At 48.5% G+C, this 10,965-nt stretch overlaps 1 long non-coding RNA gene across 1 annotated transcript; it reads left to right on the top strand.

Moving 5' to 3' along the window:
- Positions 1 to 4,109: 4,109 nt before the first annotated feature.
- LOC306807626 lies at positions 4,110 to 9,576 on the top strand. Its single transcript, XR_013775760.1, has 3 exons — positions 4,110 to 4,389; positions 8,277 to 8,610; positions 9,128 to 9,576. It is a non-coding gene; the product is annotated as an uncharacterized lncRNA (long non-coding RNA).
- Positions 9,577 to 10,965: the final 1,389 nt, after the last annotated feature.

Here is a 10,965-nt window from a genome sequence, read left to right as displayed (position 1 = left end):
TTCATTCTTTTGTGGTCATTGAGGCTCTGCGTGGACCAAGTTTTTTGGGGCAATTTGGAGAAGCAGAAGAGAAAGGTGCACAAGACAGAGTCACAAAACTGCTGGAGATGGAGGCTTGGTGCAAGGTGATTAGCATTAATTTCTCAATCAGCTAAGGAGAGGCTGTGTTGCCAGTGCCTTTTCAATGCTAGCAGAGCTGCTAAGAGCCAGGTCTGGTGGTTCCTCTGGTGCCAGCCAAGCTTGAGTGACCAGAAAGGCTCAGCCTGCATTAACTGCAGCAGGAGTCTCCCTCCTGTTTGAGCACAGGGATGATCTGGCAGCACCCCAAAGCACCCAGCCTTTGGGTGCTGGCACCTCTCAAACTGGCTAAGGCACCACAAGGGTGCTCAGAAACCCATCCCTTGATCAGCCTGGTTTCAGAGGGAGGTGCCCGTGCTGCCCCGGGAGCACAGACAAGCACTGAAGTAGCAAAGCGTGTTATTCCAGCAGAGCAGAAACCATCAGGAGTGCCCCTGCTAGGGCTGCAGAGGCAGGTTTAATGCCTCTTTTGATACACAGCAGAAGCATTAATAGGAAGCAAGGAGCATTTATCAAACACCTGAAGCATTTGCCTCTGTGTGGCTGATGGGAGCCAGCTGCAAATGCTTGTATGTGTTATATGTGTGCCTCTGTTGGGGAGCAGAGAGGGGTTTCTCTTCTGCTGCAAGAAAATGGTGTCAAAATGGAGTGAGTGTGTTTGGGCTGGGCTGCTGGGCCCACTGATCTGGGGTCTGTGACCCCTGGGCTGGGCAGTGTGATGGGACATTACAGTGAGTCAGTGCTGGACTGTGAATAAACAGCCAAAGAAAGCACAGCACAGGCTGGTTCTGGAGGGGCAGGGAGCAGCTCTCCTCAGGTGTTACACCAGGCTGACTCCATCACCCCAGGCAGCAAGGGGAAATCCCAAACCAGGGAAGAATTTTCACTGCGGCAGCTGGAATGCTTGCGCTCGCATTCCTCCATCGTGCCTTTTCATTTTCCTGTGGGAAATTGCAGAAACAGCCTTCCTCCTGTGCCATGTGCCACTGGGGAGCTCCCCATTTCCCAGTGCAGCTGGGAACATCTCTTAGCAGAGCCAGGCATCTCACCCCCACTGCGTGGCCCCTGGGTACCCGTGCTGTGGCAGACAGGAGCTGAAGGGCCCTGGGGAGCTGCAGGGCTGGAAGCATCTTGCAGATGTCATGATACCAGCCTGATCTGCACTGCCAGCTGTCTTGTCCCCAGGCACCTTCCCTGTAAGAGGATGTGGGGGATGAGTGCCACAGGAACAGCAGCACCCACAGTGCTGGGGATGGTCACCACGTTTGTGCTCTGGCTGCTCAGCCAAGCATTGAGCTCCACAGCTGCTCTCTAGATGTGATTTAAAACCCTGTGCACACGTTATTGCCATTCACCAAAAGGTATTTTGACAGGGCTTTGTGATGCACTAATTAGAAACAGTCACTTAAAATCCACATCTGAAATGCATTGTAGAATTGAGGTTCAAGGAGTGCAGGTCTGCTACAGACACCAGATTCCTAAAGAACAATTTCCCACACCTAAATAATGATGTTTTCCATCATGTTACATCCATTAGCTATAACCTGGCAGTTGCATCCATCATAATATGGTATTTCGGGGAAATAAATGAGTGTATTTTTCTCTGTGAGAACCAAGGCAAAAATATCTCACTGCTGAAATATCGAGCAGGTTTATAGTGAGACCAAGTGCAGATTCCTGCTCTAATACATTGATTCAGCCATCAACATACAGCATAGACCAGTCTGCTTTCTCCTAATCCTGCAACTGCAGAACTAACTCTTTAGTAGTTACTTCTTATTAAGGTTGCTTTTAAAGCAGGCAATCAGCTTTCCAGCAGTGTTATTAAACAATATCATGACTGCCAGAACCAGCCTGTTCCCAGTAACTTAAGTGTGTTTTAGTCTCCTTGTCTTGGGAGAGTGTTGGCTTTCCCTTCACTTTTAAAAAGCATTTAAATCAAATTTTCCAGGTTCTTTCCCACCATATGTGTGTGCCAGCAGGTCCCTGATTTTCTGATTTCCCTCTGCTTCCCTGGGTGCTGTCCTCTTGCATTTTTCCAGCTGTAACTGGGAGTAAGGGCAGTCCTTTGCAGGAGGATTAACAAGCAGCTGGCAGCACAGGGAGAGCCAGGTAAAAGCTGCACCTTGCCAGACTGGGGACCTTCCTCAACTCCTCTGAGGATGGTGGGATTTGAAGGGGATTTACCACCCATTGGAAGAAGGTGAGGGCCCATCTGGGCTTGATTTAAAACTGGCCCAGGCTGTAGTTTAACAGCATCCATGAAGCTGCTGATGTGAAACTATTCCTCATCTGGGAGGAGGAAGCAGCAGCTGCCAGATGCTCCCTGTGGGCACTGCCTGTCCTCTACAAGCCCCTGGCACTTGCAGGGATGGTGCATCCTCTGCTGCATGCAACTGAGTTGTGGGTGAGGAGAACAACACTGAACAGGAATGAGCAATCAAATATACCACTCCTTCCATGCTCCAGCCCCTGAATTTGCCAGCTGGGAATCCTTTCCCTGAAGAACAGTGGGGGAAAATTGTATTGGGGATTTGGGATTGTCATTCTATTTGGGTGTCATTCTATCTGGGACTGACACCCGGGAAGTGTTGTATTGCAACAAGTGTATTGAGGGATGGAGAACCCTGGGATGATTGATAAACAAATCACATACAAACAGCACAGACTTTGGAAAATGTGCCAGTGAAAGATTTCCAGTGACATAATCACAGGATATTTTAAAAGCTTGATTCTCAGCAAGCCTAATAAAAGGGCAGTTCCTGAACCACAACTACAAAGCGAGACCACATGCTGGAACAACACGAGCACTAATCTCAGGCTTTAATAGACTACAAGAGCTAAAAAATGCTCCTGGGATGACAGCACAGACACCTCATGGAGCGAGTGAGCAGCAGAGAGAAACAGGCTCTGGAATCAGCACCTTCCTCTCTTCCACCGGGTGCTGATACAGGAGATGGGGAATCACCAATGGGATCTTCTGCTTCCAACACTACAGCCCCCATTGATTGCTAAAGCAATAAAATTGGCCTTCAGTCAAGCACTGCAAAGTTGCATAAAGCATATTTGATGGATTACACCTATCAAAACTTTTAGCGAGAGGAACAGTTACAATTAACAGGCTGCGAACAGGATCTTCTCTGCAATTTTTTCCTTGACATCATCAGTAATTACCTGCACTAAACGTGCTGCTGCTGCTTGGCAGGGGCTTGTCAATCAAGGGGAAGCTCAGACCCAGAACATCATAAATTTGCTGTCATAAACTTTGCTGCCAGACTGAGGGAGAAGCACTGACAGAAGGGTATGCAGCATCTGTAGGGCTTGGCATCCCTCCCCATGCCCTTGTGGTTGAGGATGAGGAGGGAAATCACTCCAGAGCTGTGCCACACACCGGCTGAAAATGCCAGTGCTTCCAAAGAGAGATCCCACAATTACCTTATGCGAGCCTGGCAGTTCCCTCCACTGGAGAGATACAAGGTTATTAAGCAAATATGATTAATGAATAAAAGAACCTCTGGCATGCTGGAACGAGGCTCTGAGGCCTGTTGGGCTCCAGGAGGATTCATCAGCTTGTGCTTTGGGAACTGCGTCAGATTTCTGCAGTAATATGATTAACACGCTGTGTAATGGGCTAAATCCATCCCAAGTGTCCCTCCAGTTAAGCCTCTGCCTGGACACCTGGGATGAATTTGGCCCTTTTACGGTGGATGCACTTGACAGAGCTGGAAGAAAAGAAGGATACCGGGTTACTACCACAGCTGGGAAGGAGGATGGCAAGAAGGATGGAGGGATGGGTCTGGAAGGGATCCAGAGCAGCCGCTGCCCTCAGCACCCTCTGTGTGCTGGAGCTGCTGCGTGTGGAGGCTGCTCTGCCGTGCTGCCATCCCCACGGACAGCTGGCACTCCGTGGGACCTGGCCAGGCTCTGTCCTGCTCCAGAGAGCAGAGCTGCCAGGCCTCCTCAGCGCTGCGGGGCCGGATTGCCGGCGGCTGCGGGCAGGTCAGAGCCATGCAGAGCGGCTGCGGGCAGCTCGCTTCCCCTGCAAGGCAAACTCGCTCTCCCTTTTCCCAGCGCTCTCTGGCAGCAGCCAGGCTTGCCTTCTGGGCAGGGAATCTTCTCTGCTGCGGGGTGGATGATGTAAGAGCCGGAACCTGAGTGACTGATCTCAGTTTATTTGCAGAGTACTGCTTTATCTCACCCTGCCGGGGCTGCTGCTGCCTCCTATCTGTCCCAGCCCGGGATTGGTGCCCCCAGCACACTTGCCAGGCTTGGCCACAGGTTTTGCTCCAGTACTGGAATGCTCTTTCATAGGTAGGCTCTGTCTTGCTCTCGTGTCCTGTACTGCATTAATTGCAATATGATATTTCTTACTCGTTCCAATGTACCTTCCATTTTGGGTGAGTTCCATGTTTTTGTGCTGTTTTAGTAATTTCCAGAGAGTACCTTTGTTTTTCATCCTTGGATGGTTTCATCTGTGTGTTCACTGTGGTCTCTTGCAGTTCACTTTAGTCTCCTAATTCCTGAGCGAGGAACCGAGTCTTTAGAGGAACTGCCTAGAAAGGGATTAATCGCAGCCAGACCTTGTTAAAATCCCGTTGCCACACCAATTCCCCACACTTACAGAACCTGACCACAGTGTGAAAATTGATATTTATGCTGAGGAGTGTCAATGCACTGCCTGTGCACCGTTCCCTGATTTACTGTCCTCTGGGGGTGTGAGCTCTGGGGATGCCAGTGAGATGTGCTGGTCCATTTCCAAGCCCCCAAAACTGAAATAACTGCCCACCTGGGCCCTTCAGCACCAAACGTGATCAGCACATTAATGCTGCTGGACTCTGTGGATGATCAGCCTCCAGCTTTACTGCCTGATTTCTTGCAGCCTGGTTCCTGCAACTTGTTGTACTGGGTAAAAACAGTAGCAGAACAGCCAGATTTTGCGATAGGGATTGAAAATCTGCTTTAAATTAATTTCTCTCAGCCTGTGGTCTCCCTCTGTCGTGCTGGATAATGGGGGACAGCCTTGGCACATTGGTGACAGATATCCAGGGAGACCATTGGGGAAAGTTTTTCCAGAGGGGTGCATGAACCTCCAGGATTTCTGGGGACCCGTTTTTTCCCTGAGCAGCACATCCCATGGCTGGCTGTAGAGTGCTCCTTCCCCAAGGTCTTCAATTGGTTTTCAAAGTTTGTTGAAGCTGATAAAAATCTCTCTTAGCTACCAGGATTATGACACAACAAAATAGAAATTTTGGGGATTTTTTCTACAGTGGAAAAACTCTGCAAAGTAAGTGTCTGTTGGCTTTGAAAGTCCCTTGCTCCAATACTCTTACCAGATGGCTGATGGCTCACAGGGATGTGGCTGCTCTGTGTTTGCAGCCCTTTAGCTCCCATGGAGACGTGGCTGTTTTGTCAGGAAACAGCAAGTTCTGCCTGAGATGGTGGCTGTGGCCTCTGTGGCTTTTTGGGGTGCAGGAAGAGAGAGTGAGAATCCCATACACCACACCTGGCAGGGCACAGCCTGCCCAGCCCCTTGAGATACCCAAGGCACTGTTGTGGCAGTGATACCCTGCAGCTTTTCCATGGGATGCTGCTGTGACCTGGAAGAGCATCTTGCCACATAGGATGCCAAGGAACATGCACTGAAGCAGGGGAAATTGGTGCTGGAAGTTCTAATGGTCCTGGTGTGACCAATAATAGATCTGTTAAGGTAGTGTCTGCAGCTAGGGAAGACAGGTTTATTTCTGTACCTCTCAGGAGACAGGCTGAAGCTATTATAAAGTTATTAAGCTATTATTATACACAGGTATTAAGGCTGAATGGAGAAGTCAAGTGATAGGAGGACATACCAAAGAGAAACCTCAGAGGTGTGCAGCAGGAGTCAGGGAAGGAGATGGGGAGGCATTTGTTGTGGGAAGGGGCTGGTGCATCTGTGGGATCAACCAGAGCCAGAGGAGATAAACTCTAAGTCACCTCTGAGCTCTTGACAAGGTGAGTAAACCTTTTTCTTCTGCCATATGGCTGATTTGTGAGGATTCCTGCAGGGAGCTGAGGCAAAGAGCTCTTGTCCTGAGGACATCCCACTCACCAGGTCACTAAATGCTGTTGTGTTCTGCAGCATGAGCAGGGACCAGCCAAGATCCAAAACCCAGGGGAAAGCCCACCTGGGATGGTTTTTGTTGTGGGCCTGTGCAAGGATTATGTCATAGTGTGCAAATCTTGTGTTTTTGGTGTGAGCAAGTGTGCAAAGCCTGTAAGGTCTGAATCCAAGCAGCCAGCTGGAGGAGGGAAGCTCAGTGAGAGAGGAGGATGCCTCAAAACCCAGCGTGGGTCATGTCCTGGATCCACTCAGAGCTCAGAAGCTCTAAACACAGTGGGATACAGCAGCTGGATCTTTTTCCAGCAATCTGAGCATCCTCCACAGGGAGCAGAGCCAGGGCTGTGACACACGAGTGCAAAATGTTAGTCAGAAAGGACAAATGGAATGTGAAAAACCACCAGAAACTCCCAAAGTGGGTCAAATTCCTTGATGCCTCTAACAATAGATGTAGGACGGGAAGGACAGGGTGGATTCAGTTGCATTCCCTCCTGTGCCTCCTAAAATTTGGGCTGCACTCTGGGCCTGAGTCAATGGTGGTGAAATTCAAAGCAGGTGGCTGAAATTGCAGAAGGCAGAGGCTCCATCCAGCTCTGCCTCCTCCACCAGGGGCCTGCCTGGCACAATATCATCTTCATACTGAGCGAGGAGGGCTTGGCTTATTAAACTTGCAAACCTGCCTCGTGCTCACCTTTGGGTATCCAGCACTGCCACTCTCTGGGGCAGGATGCTCTAATGCTCCTTTCATGCCATGTCTGCCCAACGAGGCCTCTTTAATTGGCTTGTGGTTCCCACCAGCACTGCCAGCACGGAGCGAGGCATGCAGGAAAAGCTGCCAGCCACAGCTCCCGCTCTGTGCTGGTGCATCATTAGCTCACATGTTGTCTCTCTCCCCAAAGACAAACACACTGTGCAGCCAAAAAGGTCTGTGGGGAGGATGCTCAGCAAGATCCAAGCATAGGTGATGGGGGGGCACAGGTAGTTCTCATTTCACTGCTCCGTTTGGTTTCTCTGCTCTGCCAAATCTCAGATTTTCAGGGGAAACTTGCAGTGAAACAACCTTTTATTTTTTTTTCCCTTCCCCTCTCTATTTTTAAAAGGATGTCCTCCCCTTTCCTTGCTTTAATCACTTTAAAACAACCCTAGAGGAGCAAGACTTGGGTAAATAAATGTGGGAACCAGGGGAGTTCTTGAACTGTTAAAGAAATCAATATAAATCAAAGTAACCTTGCCCTGATGTCTTCCTTATCACCTCTGAAGCTCTACCTGCCTTTGTCTAACAACAATCTCAGTTAATTAGATAATTAATCTAATTATCTAATTAGGTGGAATCACTAATAGCTATTCCACCTAATTAGGCCAGTGGCTGTATCTCAGCAGTGATGGTTCTCTCTTTCTGGCTAACCCTCCGCCTTCTGCCATGCCTTGAAACCAGGCTCTGACACAATTCACAGCTCTTTGTTTGCTTTAACCAAAACCACCTGGAAGCAGTTTTACGTTTTTTAGTCAGGCTTTCCTTGAACGAAAGCAAGGTGGCCAGTTGGAAAGTAGAAAAGGAAGCTCTCTGAAGATTAATTTTTTTAGCAATGAATGCAGGAAGCTCTTCATTGTTTTAATTCATTCTCCTGGTGTAAGATTAATTTTAGCTCTGAACACAACAACCTGTTAAGAATTGATCCTAGGGAAGTATATTGCTTTGAGGCTGGGGAAACAACATAAGTAGCTTTTCCCCCCCTTTATTTGGACAAGTTTGGCTAACTTATGGCTGCAGTTCTAACTCCAGTCTCTTCCCTGCGGAAATGCGGACTGTGCTCCCGCTGCAGCTTTCCCAATCCATCCTCTGTGTGACAGCACGAGGGAGCTGGCAGGAATTAAAACCAGCCTAAGGCCATTGGTCCCCTGGCAGCAGAGTCCTGCTGCTCCTCTCTGCAGGGATGCTGTGGCTGGCAGCCCCAGATGCTTGGTTTGGATCAGCACCTCTGTCCCTTCAGGAGCTGTAGGTGCCTTTGGGGCTGCAAAGCTGCCACACAGCACTCATGGGGTTTTTCCCTTTAATGCCTAAATTGGATTTAAGGGCTTTTTTTTTTTTTTTTTTACATTCCAGAACAAATCAATGCCTGTCTTCAAAACAGCCAGACTTGGCCATGAGAAGAGATGGATGTGCTCATCCCTTGCACCCAGAGCTCTGCTTCCCTGGGATCCCACCTTATGCATCAGGAAAAGCCATTCAACATCTGACTGGTCAGGAACTGAGACTCTTCCAGCCCCAGGAATGTTTAATGGTTCACTCCATCCCTCCCTGTCACTGGAGAGCACTGCTGGATCCTCTCTGGCACCAACAGCCTTAGTGGGCACATCTTGGAGCACTGCTCTGGTTGGGCTGAGTCACAGAGACCATGGGAACCCTGGCTGGAGTCTGGAGGAGGTAAAAGGGCCAGGTAGGTTCTGCAAGAGCATTTCTGCACTGAACTCCTTGTCTCACCTGGAAATGCTTCCTTCCTGTAGTGCTCCCAGGTAAATCTGCTGCAAAGCACTCAGATCTATGATCTGGTTCTGGGGAGAGTCCTGCTCCTGCCTGACTGGAACGATGGGCAACTCACAAATCCACAGCTTTTAATTTTGTTTTTTCAGTGTTTGTTTGAGTTTTTTTTCTATATGTATATGTAACTGAAACACCATAAAATGTCTCCTTGGGGTAGTTGGATTTTTTTTCTAAAAAAACCAGGTTATGTATTATATATATATATATTTGAGCTGCTTGGAGCAAAGTTGTCTCAGCATTCTCATTTTGAAACCCCCATATTGAGGTGTTTATTACAGAGTCGTGAAAATTCACATTTAGTTGAAACTTGGCAAATGTTTTTTGGCTTGAAGCAAGTTTTCTTTTGAAGGAGTTTACTATTAAGTCTTTAGGGAGTTTTTTCCCCCTTTCTTTCTATTTTTCTTTTGAAAAAGCAACACCTTCCAGAACTGAGTTCAGAAGCAGAAGGCCAGCTCTGCAGCAAGTGTGAAAGCTGAGAGTTGAGCACAGAGCTGCAGCCATTCATGCTTTTTTCTGACATCTGTTAAGAGAATGGGAGGAAGGGAAATCAGCTGTAGTCTATGAGAAAAGAGGCTCTTTTTGTTGTTTTGGTGAGGAGTGAGTAGCTGCACTCCCCCACATGCTGGTGATCCCACCACCAGCTGCACACAGCACAGCATCTCTGGCTGCCTGGAGCTGGTGCCTGACACACCCCAGAGGGAGCCAGATCTGCTGTACCTGGGAGAAAACTGAGCGTGCAGCAGGCTTGTTGTTGTTGTGTGACTTAGATGTGTATTGAACAACAACATTCCTGACAGGGGCTGGGATCATGTTGTTACAGTTCCACTGGAGCAGCACAGCTGCTGCTGCTCTGGTTGGTGCTATGACCATACTTTGCTTTATACTCCCAAGCTTCTCTGCTTTTTCAGGTGTGCAGACCCATTGTTTCCAAAGTGCAGGTAGATAACCAGGTTTATGGAATCCCTGCTAGCAAACTGCACATCCCACAGAGCCAGGAGTGGGAATCACTGGTGGGAAATGGCTGTTGCTGCTCTGGAGAGCCCAGCCAAACCTCTCTGACCCTTTTCAGCCTGCAAGCAGGGAGATGGGTGAGGAAGAGGATGGTCAGAGCAGACAGCCAGATCTCAGGCTGCACATCAGCAGGACCAGCCCTAGTGACCTTGTGTTTGCTTATGGAGGTGGACAAACATCTCCATAGAGAGCTGGGACATCTCTGCTGCCTGAGCTGGTTCCTGAACTTGAACCCAAACAGAACCCAAAATTCTGAGATTCTGCAATACTGTAGACAGAGCTGATTGAGTTTTTCCCCCACTTCCAGTTTCTGGCAGCAGGTAGAAGCAGGAGTACCAAAGTTTCCAGAGTGAGCCTGCTTTTCCTGGCTCTACCTTGCAAACTCGGGCAGTTTGAGGAGGTCTGATAATCACCCTCACCTTTCTTATTTATCGGCTTGGTCTCCACCCGAGGGCGTTCCCAGTGCCCCAGCTGAGCTGGCTGTGCTCACACCACTGTTCTGGCTGCCTGCCACTGTAGTGCTCACTGTGATAGGAACACACAGCATTGGTAATTTTGGTCCCATCCTCCTGTGCTTTTCCCATTTTTGCTCTCCTGTTGAAGATGATTCAGTAAAATGGTGTTTGTACTGTGGAGATAGAAATGTATCACAGACAGGACAATTTCACTGCAATATTTAAGATGCCTGTCTGGAATACCTGTGGTTGGACAAATGTGAATTTGACTTTACCTGTACAGGGGCTTTTCAGCCCCTCCCACAACACATAATTAATTTAGGTTATTGAATTTCAGTGTTCATTTCCTCTTCCCTCACTTGCATTATCCCAGTAATTTAAAAATATATTTAAACAGGAGTTATTTTTTTGATACTGTGCTCCCATGTATCATTGCTATGCAGATGTTACACTGATTTAGTGACCATTTCCCACTTGCTGGGTTTCACCTGTCTATCCAGCAACTTTGTGTGCTTCCTCATCACAGGCCTCAGTGTTCTACAAACAGCATGCACCTAGGAGATCAAGGTGCTTTTTCCTGGTTGCCAGCATCTAGCCCAAAGGGGAGGCAGATTTGGAGATGTTGCTTGTTTCTATGGATAATAATCAATAAGCCCCATTAGGGAGACAAGTACATACATCACTAAACTTTGACCTCTGCTCTCCAGATCAGTCCCAAGATGCCTATTCATATGCTGGTGACATCCAGATTGCACTGTTGCAAAAGCCTCTTTGCTTGGGAGGGG

Source organism: Erithacus rubecula, assembly GCF_903797595.1.
Source record: "Erithacus rubecula genome assembly, chromosome: 13".
NCBI lineage: Eukaryota > Metazoa > Chordata > Aves > Passeriformes > Muscicapidae > Erithacus > Erithacus rubecula.
This window is presented reverse-complemented; position numbering and strand designations above follow the sequence as displayed.